The sequence below is a fragment of the Anabrus simplex genome, chromosome 13 (genome assembly GCF_040414725.1).
Source record: "Anabrus simplex isolate iqAnaSimp1 chromosome 13, ASM4041472v1, whole genome shotgun sequence".
Classification (NCBI taxonomy): Eukaryota; Metazoa; Arthropoda; class Insecta; order Orthoptera; family Tettigoniidae; genus Anabrus; species Anabrus simplex.
The window spans coordinates 51,637,889-51,654,061 of NC_090277.1; the positions used below are offsets into that span (position 1 = coordinate 51,637,889).

At 38.9% G+C, this 16,173-nt stretch overlaps 4 non-coding genes across 4 annotated transcripts; all 4 read right to left on the reverse strand.

Moving 5' to 3' along the window:
• Positions 1 to 1,217: 1,217 nt before the first annotated feature.
• LOC136885173 (U4 spliceosomal RNA) lies at positions 1,218 to 1,358 on the reverse strand. The gene has a single exon (XR_010861489.2). It is a non-coding gene; the product is annotated as a U4 spliceosomal RNA (small nuclear RNA).
• Positions 1,359 to 10,136: 8,778 nt separating this feature from the next.
• On the reverse strand, positions 10,137 to 10,277 carry LOC136885171 (U4 spliceosomal RNA). The gene has a single exon (XR_010861487.2). It is a non-coding gene; the product is annotated as a U4 spliceosomal RNA (small nuclear RNA).
• A 4,076-nt stretch (positions 10,278 to 14,353) lies between these two features.
• LOC137502956 (U4 spliceosomal RNA) lies at positions 14,354 to 14,494 on the reverse strand. Its single transcript, XR_011018950.1, has one exon. It is a non-coding gene; the product is annotated as a U4 spliceosomal RNA (small nuclear RNA).
• Positions 14,495 to 15,112: 618 nt separating this feature from the next.
• Positions 15,113 to 15,259, reverse strand: LOC137502957 (U4 spliceosomal RNA). The gene has a single exon (XR_011018951.1). It is a non-coding gene; the product is annotated as a U4 spliceosomal RNA (small nuclear RNA).
• Between the last annotated feature and the right edge of the window lie 914 nt (positions 15,260 to 16,173).

The following is a 16,173-nucleotide window of genomic DNA, read 5'->3' on the forward strand; positions in this document are numbered from 1 at the left end:
CTGTAACACACTTAAAAATTGGCCCTGATAAAATAGAATAAGTGAAACAGTTTTGCTAACTAGGAACCCTGATCACGAGTGATAATCGGAGCATATCAGAAGTCACGAAGAGGATAGCCATGGCAAAGAGAGCATTCAAAGATAAAAGGCATCTGCTGTCCAACAAACATATAGATATTCAAAACTCAGAAGGCCTTTGCAAAAACCTTTGTATGGAGCGGGCTTCTGTATGGTTGCGAAAGCTGGACATTAGGAATGCAAGAAAAGAAAAAAAACTAGAGGCAGTTGAAATGTGGATCTGGAGAAGAATGCAGAGGATAAGCTGGACGGAAATGAAGAGCAATACCGAAGTCCTCAGAGAGATAAGAGGAGAACCGAAATTGAAAAACGGAAAATAAAATTTATTGGTCACATTCTGCGGCATGAGGAGTTCCTTTGTAATATCATTGAAGGAAAAATTGCTGGAAAAAGTGGAAGAGGACGACCCAGAGTGTCCTACTTCAAGAACCTGCTTCTGAGGATGAAGTGCAAGACCTACGCTGAGTTGAAAAGACTGGCTCAAGACAACTGTGGCTGCAGCGACAAGGCTTAGCCTTTAGAATATGATGATGATGAATAGAATTATGGCGAGTGTGTTCTCAAAACTAAAAAGATTTCAATTTAATCTCTTTTACATCAGACTTAATTTTAGTTTCCATCCTGATGTGTAAAATTAGAGTTTTACCTTGAAAATATTAAACTAAACGTTTAAAATATTTGAAATATCCTCGATATTAAAACTGAGAAAAACGCAACAAGTAGGCCTACAGGTATTTGAAAAGTTTTTAAAATATTGAGAAACGTCCCCAACCACTACGACTAGATTATTCCAAACTGATACAGAGAACATCACTGAGAGCCTAGTAGTGATAAGGAAAATTGATAACAATAAGAAAAAACGTGTAACGTAAAAATATTTTGCAGACTGTATGGAAAACAAAATAGGAAAGTTGCCACAATTTCAGAATCACTGCAATTTCCTTGGTTCTAAATCGGTCACAGAGACATAAAACATTGGTACTATTTACACCATTAAACACAAAAGGAAGGGTGCTATGAATAAACACATATTTCAATACAGGTGAACAAGGAAATGCCTGATACAATTGTGAGTAATCTTTCCGAATTATTTAAAGTGTTCTTAAGTTACTCAGAATATAATTTGCATTAATTTATGGCCCCCTAAGGAGCTTCCAAAAATTGTTCAAGCCGGTGATATTTCACACTGTCTCTCCCGGGGCACTGGTCAAGTTTTCAACTAGCAATGATCGCACCTCAGCTGAACTTCATCGGTCACGATATTGCCACTGCGCAAAGATGTCTTTCTTAAAGAAACTACCTCATACAGTTCTTGAGGAGCCGCAAGGTTCTTGAAAGTAACTTCAATTAAATAATCACAGTAGAAGTTCATATTACGTCACTGAAGAATGAGATTACTACTTAACAACATTAATAATTATTTCGCACCAAATATGTGCATTGTCACAATTACATCTTATGTGGTAAGACAGTGAACAACTAATTTTAATAGAATTACTGTGCTAGTATAGTAAGTTTGGTCTACGAATAGACTAGCCTTCCATCTAGGGCTAGACGGGAGCACTACAAGCAGAGGGACACCAGTTCGATCCCAGCACGGTGCAATTCAAACCAAGACTCGTCAACCCACTTGCTAGGACAGCCAGAGCGGATAAAGATGGCTGTCAATAACAGGTCACAAAACACACCATGAATGAGCATATTTCAAATCTATGGACTGACAAAACCATGTAAGACTATGATAATTCAATCTAATATTTAAAATAAGCATGGGGTAGAAGCATGACTTTTCGCATTAATTTATGTACGATTTCGGGAAAAGGAAAAAATCGCGTTATTTCTTGACACATAGCTTAATAATTTTCCTAAAATTGTTCTTATAAAGTCCTATTCTGGTGATTTCTGGATTAGTTATGTGAAATCATTTCATGTGGCTATTTCTAGCTGAGTGTAACCCTTGCTAGGCAGACCTTCCGATGAGGGTGGGCGGCATCTGCCATGTGTAGGTAACTACGTGTTATTGTGGTGGAGAATAGTGTTATGTGTGGTGTGTGAGTTGCGGGGGTGTTGGGGACAGCACAGACACCCAGCCCCCGGGCCAGTGGAATTAACCAATGAAGGTTAAAATCCCCAACTCGACCGGGAATCGAGCCCGGGACCCTCTGAATCCAAGGCCAGTACGCTGATTATTCAGCCAACGAGTCGGACGTGTGAAATACAATATTGATAATCGTCCATTATTCCTTATATATTGTTTATTGAAAATGAACATGAAAACCTACAACCTGTTTTTCCAGCTATTGACCGGGTCAGAGGTGGAATGAATGAAGCAGATATAGGCTATTAGTACGATGGGTTCGCCACTCCCAAAGTGATTTATTAATGACTGATAGATGATATGAAATGAGAATGGAATGTGTTTCTGGAATGAAAAATGACAGGGAAAACCGGAGTACCCGGAGAAAAACCTGTTCCGCCTCCGCTTTGTCCAGCACAAATCTCACATGGAGGTACCGGGATTTGAACCAGGGTATCCAGCGGTGAGAGACCGACGCGCTGCCGTCTGAGCCACGGAAGCTCCAAATTGTTTATTATGGGTATAATGTAGCTGTAATCACCACGTATACGGTAAATGTAAAGAAAAATATAGTTTTCCTGATAGGTGTACAACAGAGGAATTTCAAAATTAAAAAAAAAAAAATTATATGTAAGCTAATTTTATCGTAAGATAAATAGTGTGAAAATTACTAAAAATTTGATATTGTTACCCTACAGTACCTCTTTTCTAGGGCAGCTATCCCTTGTGGCATTCTCTCTCTCTCTCTCTCTCTCTCTCTCTCTCTCTCTCTAACAAATTATCCTTTCACCTGAATGGCTATAGATTTAACCCTACATCGCCATCCCATTAAAGGATTTCCTAGAATATTTATAATAGATATTTCTGTCAAACTGAGAAATCCTTAATCTGTCTTGCATTTCTCGTCACACAGGTAATGTTGGAATACAATTTCGAGTTCGTTATTTTCCATGCTGGATTTAGAATGTTAAATTAGTAGTACTTCTCGTAATATCTTCTTGTTGTTTGTTTGTTTGTTTGTTTGTTTGTTTGTTTGTTTGTTTGTTGGGTAATTATGTTTACTTTATTATTACACTACTGTAAGTGACCATTGCCACCGGGATATTTGTCATTTGCAATGTATTTGTTAATAATAATAATAATAATAATAATTGTACCGGGCGGTACACCTCCACGCCGCTTATTTAAAATTTGCGCCAGTTGAAACTCCTCTGCTGGAGGAAGTCTGAACTTTATCTACGGTATTAATTTTCAAGTTTCTCAGAAGATGTCACTACTTGGAAATTTTGGAGTTTTTGAACTGGGTCATTTTTGATGTATTTTTGTTTTACCTGTAGTAAGAAGTGTGAACTTTCTCTTCTAGAGGACACTACTGAAAAACTACAATGGTGCACCCTAGTGCGAAGTGAAAGAACTGTTTTTTGGAGAAATTTTTATTTCAAAAGTTTGTTTCTTGTTAAATTTCTTTCTGTTATTGTTTAAGTTGGCTGTATACCCCTTTCTTTCCCCTTGTTTTGAATTTAGCCAATCCTGAATTTCTCGAATTAATTTTCCACCAATAATATGTTTCTTCCTCGTATTGTGTAGGGGTTTTCTTGGTGAACCAATAAAATCCTTGTGGGAGGGTGTTCTCATTCCAAAAACGCCTCGAACTTTCCGCGAGAGTATATAAACTGCTGATTTTCGGGTCTCTGTGTCACTTCAGTACCATCTTTCAGTGTGTAAAGTACATAGCAGGGGGCGGGAAGCGCCTCTTTCTTCGGGCAGCAGTTCAACAACCAGGTAATGGCCATTTAATAACTTCTTTTCTTGCTAGCTCAGCAGTTTAACTCTCGGGGCGGGTCCGAAGCGTTTCCACCATGTAACCTTTTCCTAAAATGTAACTACTCTTAGCATCTATTCTCTTTTAAAGCTACATATTGGGATAGAGAGTGCTTAACCCTCTCGAGCTCCCACTCATATTGTTTTGAGGTGAACTTATTTCTCACAACCGATTCTTCCTTAATGTAATGTAAATTGTTCTTCTCTAAGTCACCTCTGTAGTATGGGATTAGCCCTTGCATTAGCGGCCTAGAGCCAGATCAGGTTTTAAATAAAAGGTATTAGGAGTGCAGATCGCCTCCTCTCAAATTGTTATTTTAGAGGTCATGTAATTAACTTTTTTCTCACTTAATAGGCCTCAGTAGGTTGGGTATTTTACCCCTGTGTCTATGTCCTTAGAGGACAACTTGAAGGTGGAGTTTGGTGTGGCCTTTGATAGGCTTAAAGTTGAGAGCGAGTGGCTCTTTCTCGAAAATTGAGTGTTGTATGCCTCGAGGAGGCTTTTCTGTGTAATTCGGAGCAAGTGCTCCTGGGCATGATTGGGGTCTTCTGCCCCTTTGTTGAATTTCTGTATATCGTAAGATTGGGCTAATTGTTCAAGTATTGTGGGCTTGGCTCTCGGAGCCCATCCTGTAACTCTGTAATTGTACATTCTCGAATAGTGGCTTTGCTACTCTGTACCTATCATGCTTGTTATTTCTTGATTTTACAAAGAAAATATAACCTTGTTAAATTTTAAATTAACTTTAATTTCGTAGCCTGAGACCTTTTCACCCCCGCACCTTCTTTCACCTCTAACTACCACGGAAATCTCCGTAACAATAATAATAATAATAAATTTCGCTGCAGTTTCACATTTATCGCAAAACAAGTAAATTTCTCTTTAAACTGGCCTTATCGCTTTTAATTCACTGTAATTCGCGAAAAACAAATTTCTTAACCATAATCATATGATTTGTTAAGATATCTCAAAGTCGCTTCGAAATATTTTTGTCACGTTTCTCGTTAATGCGAAAAAGTCATGCGTCTAGTATGGGATATGAAGATGATCAAGTATTTGAAAAAAATGGTAAATATTATAGAAGGCGATTATCAGTTCACTTTTCAGAGTTATAGAGAGCGCATTTCTCAACGTAATTATTAATTTATTTTTCGGTGACCGGAACGATGTATCGATTACTGACACGGCCTCAGTGTCCTAGGAAAAACCACGTATCTCACGAAAGGACGGTTACGACAGAGCCCACATATGGATGTTGTAACGGACTCTTCACTTCACCGGCAACTACTGTTATGAAATTCGCCACGCACATAACCTCTTTTCTACGATTAGTATGGACTTACCCTCATCATGATATAAACTGCATTTTTTCTCCAACTGCAACTTGCATACTTCATACTTTGCATGAACTCTACTCTATTCATCTTCACCATCTTCGATAAACTAACTTCCTTTTTGCCGGCTGACGTCACGTGACCGCCTGGTTTATTCGCGCATGCTTCACTAATCTCTGGAACCTTCCAGGTATATTTCTCATTCTACTCCACACTATAAATACTTGGCCTCCTCTGGAAATATTGAGATGGACTTAGGCCTGTGTGGAGGGAGCAACATCCTACGTCAACTTCGTCCTTAATTACATGTGCCCAGAAGTCTTCATTTGCGGGCAGTTCAATTTGCTTCATGATGAGGTATGACAAACTGATTTCTTTACTGTAAATATTTTTAATTGCATTGGGACAGACTTTCCCTGCAAAATTAAACTGGGAGCATGGCATTTCCAGGCCGAAATTTCACTTGCCCCTTTTGTATTTAAAACTTTTCATTGACGACCTTCGTAACAACTTTCTTTTGAAGTGTGCGTGTGGTGTATTGGCAACTGTGCGACTTCTATTGTACACACACTTCTATTCGTTCAGTGCTTCGGGATATTGTGAAACTGGTTTAATGAAACTACATTGTGATTATTCGGCTGTAGAACTACGTTACCTAGTGTTAATCTGTGTGATAACGGAAGTGGTGGTGACCTGCATATAGTATTTGCATTTTGCTCAGATAATTCTTCTGCTGGTATACTCGAATTTGCTAACTGAACATCTTCCCTTTTTTGTCGTTCTGGGTTTCTCTTTTTATTGCAGTATTCATCCTTTCCTTGTTTGTCCCTTTCCTTTCCTGCGGCATTTTCTCTTTTTCCTTTCTTTCTCTTGGATATCGTATCTCTTTTTTTTTAATATACTGAATTTGTAATCCGTGTAAGTGGTTGGGAAAATTTTATATTTGTATAGTCCTCCTTTCATGTAAATTGTCAGAGGTAAACTAAGGCACTACAACACAGTGATTAAAACGGAATGTCTTTATGCTAGTGAATGCCTCCAAATGACAGGAAAAGCGGGACTGAGAGAAGCTGAGAAATTTGAAAGAAAGATCCTTCGCAAAATAATGGGTCCAAAGATTGTGGATGGACAGTATAGGCTGCGAGGAAGGGAAGAACTTTACCGAGACAATGAAAGGCTAACTGAGTCCATGAGAAAACGGAGACTTAAATTCTATGGGCATTTATTTAGAATGGATGAGAAGAGACTAACGAAAAGGATTTTCACAATACTAGACAGCAGACCTAAAGTGTCGGACAAATGGTTCAGGGAGGTAAGAAAGGATCTCAGACAGGTGGGACTAAATTCGGAAGACATCTCAAACCGAACAAAGTTTAGGTCAGTGATCGACAGATTTCAGGGATTCCATGACGAACCAAAACTTAACCGTGGGTGGACGGACGAAAGAAGACAGGCTGCCAGAGAGAGGATGCTGAAGTTCTGGGCTGTGAGGAAGGCTTCAAGAAACATGTAATTGTTATCTAACGTGGTCTCTAATGACCGTAAACGAATATATATATTTCTAAATTTTATATTGGTTTCTGATCTATTTTCACTTATCCTGTCCCTTATTCCTCCTTACATTTTTCTTTAACTTTCCAGGTTATGTAGCATCCTTTCCTTTGCCCAATATCTTGTTACTCAGCAATGCTTGTTGGAGATTTCTAAGACCACGGCCTCCATTCTTAATTTGATAGTTACTTCATTGCATAAATCTTACTACTTGAGGGAAACTATTCTTAGATTTTCCCTTAGCACTATTATACATAATATATGTATATTACTCCCATGGGCCCCGTTACAATGTTGGGGTTAAAAACATTATTGCGGTAAATACTGTACTGGGAAAGCGATCGGCGGTGAACATACACAAGGAACCATCTTAGCATTTCATTTTCGGGTGGTATTATTTAGCAAAATTTCGGAAATCATAAAACAGAGTGTGGCTGCAACAACTGCAGGGAGACAACGCATCTAGACAGCTCTACGTAAAGACAGAACAAGTTTCGACAAATGTTCGTATTTGTAAATCAGAGATAAATGTTTATTTTTGACCTTTTTATTTACTGTATCACTGAACAGGTTTTCGGCATTTCTCTCAGGGCACTTAAATCACTGGGCTTCCAGACAGGAAATGAAATTGCTCCTTCCTAACACGAATCTAGTATTTTAGTATGAGAGATACGATTATGTTCTCGAGACCAGAACAGATTTTGCACCTTACTTAACATAAAGCCATGGGACGTCTTCGGATTTCCTATTACTATTTTGGTCCTAATATAAGATGGTACTTTTACGTTTTGGTTTTTATGTTAAAATGTCTTTACAAAAACCACAGTCGTTTCATAAGCGCAGCGTAACATTTAACACGTTTGTATAATTTCCCACTCGTACTGGCTTGTGCAGCGACTCATTGTGCTTCATATTGCTGAGCTCAAGGTCACTAATAAACTGAAATTTCCTGAGTTATGATGATTATTTTCTCTTTCGAATTTGCTTGTGATAAGTGACGGATAGAAATGAATACAATGCATTCAAGAACTTTTGAGAATCAATACTTACGTTTAAAACCATATTCTTGAATTCAACATAACCTTTAAAAGTCGATGTAGGCCTAATTTAGGCAGTACAAGACTTCCAGAAACTTGCTGTGAACAGTATACCGGGGACCAAATTACAATGAAAGATTTAAAAAAGGGATTTCACCATAATGTTTTATTAGATTAGGGCCTACAAAATTAAAAACCAGTGTTGTTTGGCTTGGTGTTACGTATGAGGTATTTATTGATGAGTTTGTCTGATCAAAGTTGCTGAAAGGAGATTTTGCTGAGAAACTGACGAAGTTACCCCAGTAAAACTCAATGAAAAGTATCGACATTTTTATGTAATTAATGTTTGAAGCCGGTCCCACATTCTAGCTTGCCTGCCTCTCACCTGGAGACCCCGTGATTCGCTTTCCGTCGCTTTAAGTCGAAACGACATAGATGGAATAGAAAAGGGCTTGGAGTGGCAAGAAAGCGACCGTAGCCTTAATTAAGGTACAGCCCCAGCATTTGCCTGTTGTAAAAATGGGAAAACAGGGAAAACCAGCTTCAGGGCTGCCGATAGTGGGGTTCGAACCCACTATCTCCCAAATGCAAACTTACAGCTACGTGACCCAAACCTTACAGCCACCTGTACGGTTTAGACATTCTTGATTGACCAATTACGAAAGAGGATAGTGAGTAGTACTTGACGTGCTAACGAATAATATTGTTTCCAGATACAAATTATCATCATGATTACAAAACCTTTTCACTCCCCATCCTGAAGGGGAAGAGCGGGCCACTTAATGGACAGGTTGAAGATCGAGTGAAGGATTGAGGAGAGGGGTAATAGGATGTGAATTAAGAAGGAGATTGGGTTGGGTATTGTTTCAGCTTCTTGGCGAATGGTTTTATTATTACATCAATTGCTTTACAACAGTAAATGTACAAAAGAATTGAATGTTATTTATTGCATGGTCCGTATTTTCTTCGAACCAAAATTTACAGTGTGTAAAATAAATTGATTTTGTTTGCATTATTCCAGATATAAATTACTCTTTACAGTGGAACTATTACACCAACATTTGCTGAAGTATTGTGAGTGTGTTCTCAAAACTACAAAGATTTCAATTTACTATACCTGTAAATTGCGATTAATTTCAGTATGAATCATGATACGTAAAATTAGAGCTTTTTCTTAAAAATATAAGTGAAATTAAACCTGTACATTATTTCCGAGGAGAAGACTAATTAACATCACATGAAATTGAGAACATGTATCGAACTACATCTTAGTCAAAGTTTTGCTTAATTTTACGAAAATTGCATTTGAAGAGTTTTTAAAATATTGAAAAACTTCCACAAATACTAAAAATAGATTGTTTCGAACTGATACAGGGCATGTTAGTGAGAGTCTAAATGTGACAAGGAAACCTGATAACGATAGGACAAAAGTAACGAAAAGTAAGTCCAGCCCCGCGGTATAGGGTGCAACGCGTCCGCCTGTCACCCGGCGGCCCCGGGTTCGATTCCCGGCCGGGTCAGGGGTTTTTAATTGTAATGGTTAATATCCCTGGCGTGGGGACTGGGTGTTTGTGTCACCCTTAACGTTCCTTTCCTCACATACAACACTCTACACTTTCGCAATTACACTTACACGCAGGTCCTCTCATATGGTGAAAGTAATGGCGAAAGATCTCTATAGGTCGACGCCCCGAACAAATAGCATTAAAAGTAATAATAATAATGTCCTACTACCTACTTTTGACGGTTTTTGGACATGCCGAGGTGCCAGAATTTTGCTTCGCAGGAGTTCTTTTATGTGCCAATAAACCTACGGACACGAGGCTGGCGTATCTGAGCACCTTCAAATACCACCGATATGAGCCAGGATCGAACCTGCCAAGTAGGGGTCAGAAGGTCAGCGCCTCAACCGCCTGAGCCACTCAGTCCAGCTACTAACAAAGTATTTTTCCAGAAAGTACGGAAGAAATGAAATAGTTGGGATAATTTCGGAATCACTACAATTTTCTTCGTTCCACATTCGTACAAAGCAAGATATAGACACGAAACGTTGGTAATAATAGAATCAAGACGGCTATGTTTTACATCACTACCCACAAAAGGAATGGTGGTATGAATAAATACAAATTTTCAATACATGTATACAAGAAAATAACTGATAATTATGCGAAAACTCTTTCACAGTTACTTAAGGAGTCGATATGTTGTTGTAAATATATGTTTTTATTGAATTACAGCCCCCTAAGGGGCTTCCAAAAATTGTTCGAGCCAGTGATATTTCACACTGTCTCTCCCGGGGCACTGGTCAAGTTTTCAACTAGCAATGATCGCACCTCAGTTGAACTTCATCGGTCACGATATTGCCACTGCGCAAAGACGTCTTTCTTAAAGAAACTACCTCATACAGTTCTTGAGGAGCTGCAAGGCTCTTATTAGTAACGTCAAGCAAACAATCACAGTAGAAGTTCATATTACGTCACTAATTCATAAAATTATTACTTAATAATATGAATGATTATTTCGCACCAAAGAAATGCATTGTCGAAATAACATATTGTGTAGTAAGACAGTAAAGAGCTAATTTCAATACAATTACTGTACTGGTATAGTTGGTCTATGAATAGACTAGCCTTCCACCTAGGGCTAGACGGGAGCACTACAAGCAGAGGAACGGCAGTTCGATTCCATCACGGTGCAATTGGAGCCAAGACTCGTCAGGCTACTTGCTAAGACAGCCAGTGCGGACAAAGATCGCTGTCAATAACAGGTCAAAAAACACACCACGAACACGTATATTCCAAATCTATGGATGGACCAATATATGTAAGCCTATGGTAACTCAGTATAATATTTAAAGTAAATATGGGATATGAAAATAATGGTAACTCAGTATAATATTTAAAGTAAATATGGGATATGAAAATAATTTGAAAAAATATGTTAAATACAGGGAGGGCGATTATGAAATAAGTATGAACTTATGGGCTGGTTAGAGATACTATTATTTATAGAAAATAGTTTTATCAATGTATTTAATAATTTACTTTTCCGGGCCCGGAACGATGAATCGATTAGTGTAGTTTTGTACCAATTAGTGACTAACGTTCTTAATGCACAAGGAACATCCAAGCATCTAAGAATGCATTATTGATGACTCTGTTGCCATAGTTCAGCATCACGTTCATTAAAATAAGGAACACGCATTTTAATTTACCATTCATTTAACCCTAGAAAAGCTGCAGGTTTATCTGTCAAACGCTGCAGTTACTTTGCTCAGTATATACCAGGAAAATAAAGCCATGCCTGGTATCGCATATTAATCCTAACAAATCCATACCATACACCAATAGAAAACTGAAAGGCCCGTCTGCATGAAGATGACAGAAATGTCAAAAAATATTGTCACGATTTCCAACTATCATAAATTATAAATGTAATTTTCCCTGGTAACAGACAATTGTTGACGTATTTTACTCTAACAAGAGAATTTCTGATAGATAATTTATTCCTGAAATATGGTATTCTGAAACACAGAAGTATGTTCTTATATATTACCCCACAGTTCTCCATTTTCCATTTAAAATGCTAAATAAAACAACTTTTTTTAACGAAACAAATTTTGAGTTCTTTTCACATAATGGGAGCTGTATTATGGGGACACACGTTCATAGGCCCAGGGCGATGAACGGCAGGTGGTACATCTTCAAACTTTTCCAGACCGTTACATGTTTTCCAAAGACTTTTGAAACTTAAGATAAAAGTATCAGTATTCAGCTGGTTTCTATATTAGTGCCATCTGATGCCCAGTTATAAACCTACGGCGGAAGGAAGACACCGTCCTTCAGAAAGACGATTGCACTTGACGAAACAGTGTACCAAACTTCTAGAAAGACGGTCCAGAGTTCTAGGGTTAATTAATAATGCCGAACATTTTACATTGTCATCAAGATTACAATGCGTCCCGTAAAATACGAAACTGTCCCGCATTTTTTTTGACAGAGAAGTTCGGTGTCCCCGTAATTTTTGTCGGAACGCGAAAAAGTCCCGCATTTAAAAAATGGATTCATACTATATAAACGAAGATATGTTGGAAAATGGTTGGAACTACTGTCGTGCTCTCAAGCGATAGAACACAGTAATCGATGTTCGATACCAAAAAATAAAAATATAAAAAGACTGCATTTTTTCCGCAACACGGAGCCCATCGGCCCCTAATGGTACGAAATGAGACGATATGTAATGACAAGTTAAAAGTCCAAAATCGCCCACTGACCAGAATCCAAACGTGTTGACGAAAAGTGAATGGATAGATATAAATTTAAAACAATCAGTGGATCCGACCCGCAATGCCCCCCACATTCTCAGAAACTAGCGTTAAACAATAGTATTACTGACCAAGGGATTGCTTCTAAAACACAATACTAAATTACTGATGCTTGTAGTCTAAAGGGGTCCAAAACCCGGGTCATCGGCCTCTCATAATGGTACTTATCACTAGGAAAGTAGAACCATGATATTTGTCATGTTGCGGTACTAATCAAAAGTAGCGTAGACTCGCGGTATTCCACACATTATGGTACTACTCACAGGTAATTTAATACAGACCTATGGTGTTTCGCACATTGCGGCGCCATTTACAGGCAACGCAAACCTATGGTGTTCCTCACATAAGTGTACTAATCACAGGGACTCGTACCATTCCGTGGTGTTCCTCGCATAGTGGGTACTAATCATAGGCAAGGCAAACCAATGGCGACGCTCATATAATGGTAATAATCACAGGTACTGTAAAACCCACCCTGATTCACAAACTCAGGCTACTAATCACATCCTACTGTGTACCTAACATTGTAGTACTAAGGGCAAATAAAGGCGACCCATGGTATTCCCCGCGTGATGGTACTAATTACAAGTAGTCTCAAGGTCCTAATTCGATCATCCCTTGGTCGCCCCTTTTAGTCACCTCTTACGACATGGAGGGGATACCGTGGGTGTATTCTTCGTCTGCGTCCTCCACCCAAATAATAATAATAATAATAATAATAATAATAATAATAATAATAATAATAATAATAATAATAATAATAATAATAATAATAATTCCCTGGTTTAGAAATACCAAAGAAGACCTGCAAATGCTACATATCTCAGCTGAAGACGCCCTTAACAGAGATCTCTTCCGCAAGAAAATATTGACGAACGGGCTGAACCGAGACGAGCAACCGAAGAGAAGACACGGTGCCCCTTGGACAGAGGAGCGTAAGCAAGCCCACTCACAAAGAATGAGGGAAATTTGGGCTCTAAAGAAGGCCAAGTTCAGTGTCAAATGCAACAAGACTTAACGTGGTCCTTGATGGCCCCAGAGAATTATATATTATTATTATTATTATTATTATTATTATTATTATTATCATTATTATTATTATTATTATTATTATTATTATTATTATTATTATCCTTCGATCGGCCGTCTATGGACCACATTTGACAATCTTTGCAGTATTTCTAGCTTTCTCTGCCTTCACACTCTGCCAGCATCTTTTCAACCTTTCTCCTACTTCCTTCTTCTGTTCTTTCGTATAGGGTCCCCCTTTCCTCACTACCGCCCTCCCAGACAATGCATAACGCAAAATGCCGCGAATTTCCTAATGAAAGAGATTTGAAGATAAATGTCCATCCATATTATTCTTCTTCATAGTTTATTACTAATAATATTTGTATTTTGCAGACTTGTCTCAAAACTGTTCGCGATGTAAATGGAAAGTGCCAAAAGGAACATTAATTTGGATTTTGCAAATCGGATCATAAGGAAGAAAATGTACGAACGTATTTTCGTTATTTTCGGACACGATCTCCATCGCAAAGTTATCGTACCCTTTTTTCACATTCTTGTAAGAACCGTCCCCCACCCCCTCGGTCGAGTGAACGTATATTATGGATTACCCCTTAGAACAGGGCCTCTCAGGGTGCATGCGCTTGGTGCATGCACTGTGCACGGTGCAAAAGACGACTTCGCTTGGTTGACCAGAGTGCAGACCCCCACTCCTCGATTTGGAGCAATAGCGCTTACTCTCTCTTTCCTCACGCCTGTCTTGCTCGCTACCCCTGTCTCCCTCTTCCACATTTGCCCCGTAGCGCTCCAAATCCGAGCTGAGTTGCGCCGAGTAGAGCCGAGCTTAGCCGAGTAGCCCAGAGACGAAGCGTTGGTCCGAGACAAGCCGAGCCCGACCGATGCACAGTGCACGGAGCTCTTGCGCCTCAATTTGCACGCGTGAGATTTTGGGCGTTTGAGAGGCCCTGCCTTAGAATAATGCGAGTAAGGCACGTTTTATGGGTTTGTAAGCCGCGGTCCAACCGAGTTGAGCACAGCATTCAGTGAAACGTTAGGAGTTACCAATCCAGTAATAAAAGGGTGACTGTTAAGAGGGATGTTAAGTTTAAATTAATTTATGGCCCCCCTAAGGAGCTTCCAAAAATTGTTCGAGCCAGCGATATTTTGCACTGACTTTCCCGGGGCACTGGTCAAGTTTTCAACTAGCAATGATCGTACCTCAGTTGAACTTCATCGGTCACGATATTGCCACTGCGCAAAGACGTCTTTCTTAAAGAAACTAGCTCATACAGTTCTTGAGGAGCCGCAAGGTGCTTGTTAGTGAGTTGAAAGAAATGATCTCAGTAGTGTTCACTGCTACATCACAGAATATTAAGATTATGAATTCATGATATGAATTATTATTTCGCAGCAGAGAAATGCACTGTCACAATTACGTCTTGTATAACCGAATAGTAAATGGCAAATTTTAATATCATTCTTACTGTTGCTCTATCAATAGAAAAGCATTCCATCTAGGGCAAGACGGGAACACTACAGGCACAGGGACGACAGTTCGATCCCAGCACGATCAAGACTCGTCAAGTTACTTGCTGAGAAAGACGGTTTACAAAGACGGGCAGTCAACTAGGCGTGACGCGACATATCTCAATTGAAGACATGATTATGGTGATGATGATGATGATACTGTTCTTTTAACACATGCAATACCGTGAAAATTAGCCATTTATGTTAGCATGATTAGGCTGTGGGACATGTCTTTAAGGTAGCCTAAACTGCAAGTCCAAACAAAATGATGAGAGGTATAGAGTACGAATGGCTAAAGCAACAAACCCTCCTCATTAAAATATCTTACTGAACGTTTATTGACTAAAATAGTTTCTTTAATTATTGATTGCGATAAAAAGCTTCCAGGATTGCTTCAACCAACGATATTTCACACTGAATTAAGCAGAGTACTGGTAAAAGTTTTCAACTAGCAATGGTCGCACGTCAGTAGAACTTCACTGGCCACGATATAACAAGGAGTGTTTTTCTACAGAAGTTTATGATGAACCGCTAGGTTCTTATTAAGTCCAAGACAATAATTACCCCGGAAATAATCCAAATTCCTAAATAAAAATCAGCTGTAATATTTCGTAATACATAGGGTTATTAACCCACTGAAGAAAAGTATTTTCAACTAGCGTTCTGCAGTTCCAGAACAGTAAATAAAATGCATAACGTAAGATTATAATCTATTACTTTTTTACTATTAATGGACAAGTCTTCCGTCATCAAGAGTTAGACTAGTAAACTAGTACTAGAAGTAGAACAGTTCGATCCAGCACAGGGCAACTTGTCAAACTTGTTGTCATGGAAAATTAAATGCATGAACATGATTTATTGGCACCAGGCAGAATCAAGTAATTGATCAGTGAGAGAAAGTGCAGCACCAGATCTTTCCCATAAGAAGGAATTATCACAAATGATAAAAGCGCGCTTGTAGAAAGCTTGAGAAGATTGGTTTGAGTATCAACGAGGAGTATTCTTAAAACAGGATATCCAAGTTATAAATGGAAGAACTTGCAAATTATTTAAAGATAAAGTAACATATGTAAACAAGTCAATCATTATCGGCGTAATATAAGTTTAGTATCTTTAAGGTCTCTCCGCATAGGGTTGCGTCAGGAAGGGCATCGGGTGGTAGAACTACGCCGAGTCGACCTGTTAGACACAGTACGCACCCCTGACCCCATTAGGGTGCGAGATAAGGCGTGGATGAAGAATATACTGTTACGGTTTTCGGGTACGCTGAGGTCCCGTAGGACTTCTTTCACGTGCCGGTAAACGTACCAACGTCCGGCTCCATGGCTAAATAGTTATCGTGCTGGCCTTTGGTCACAGGGGTCCCGGATTAGATTCCCGGCAGGGTCGGGGATTTTAACCATACTTTGTTAATT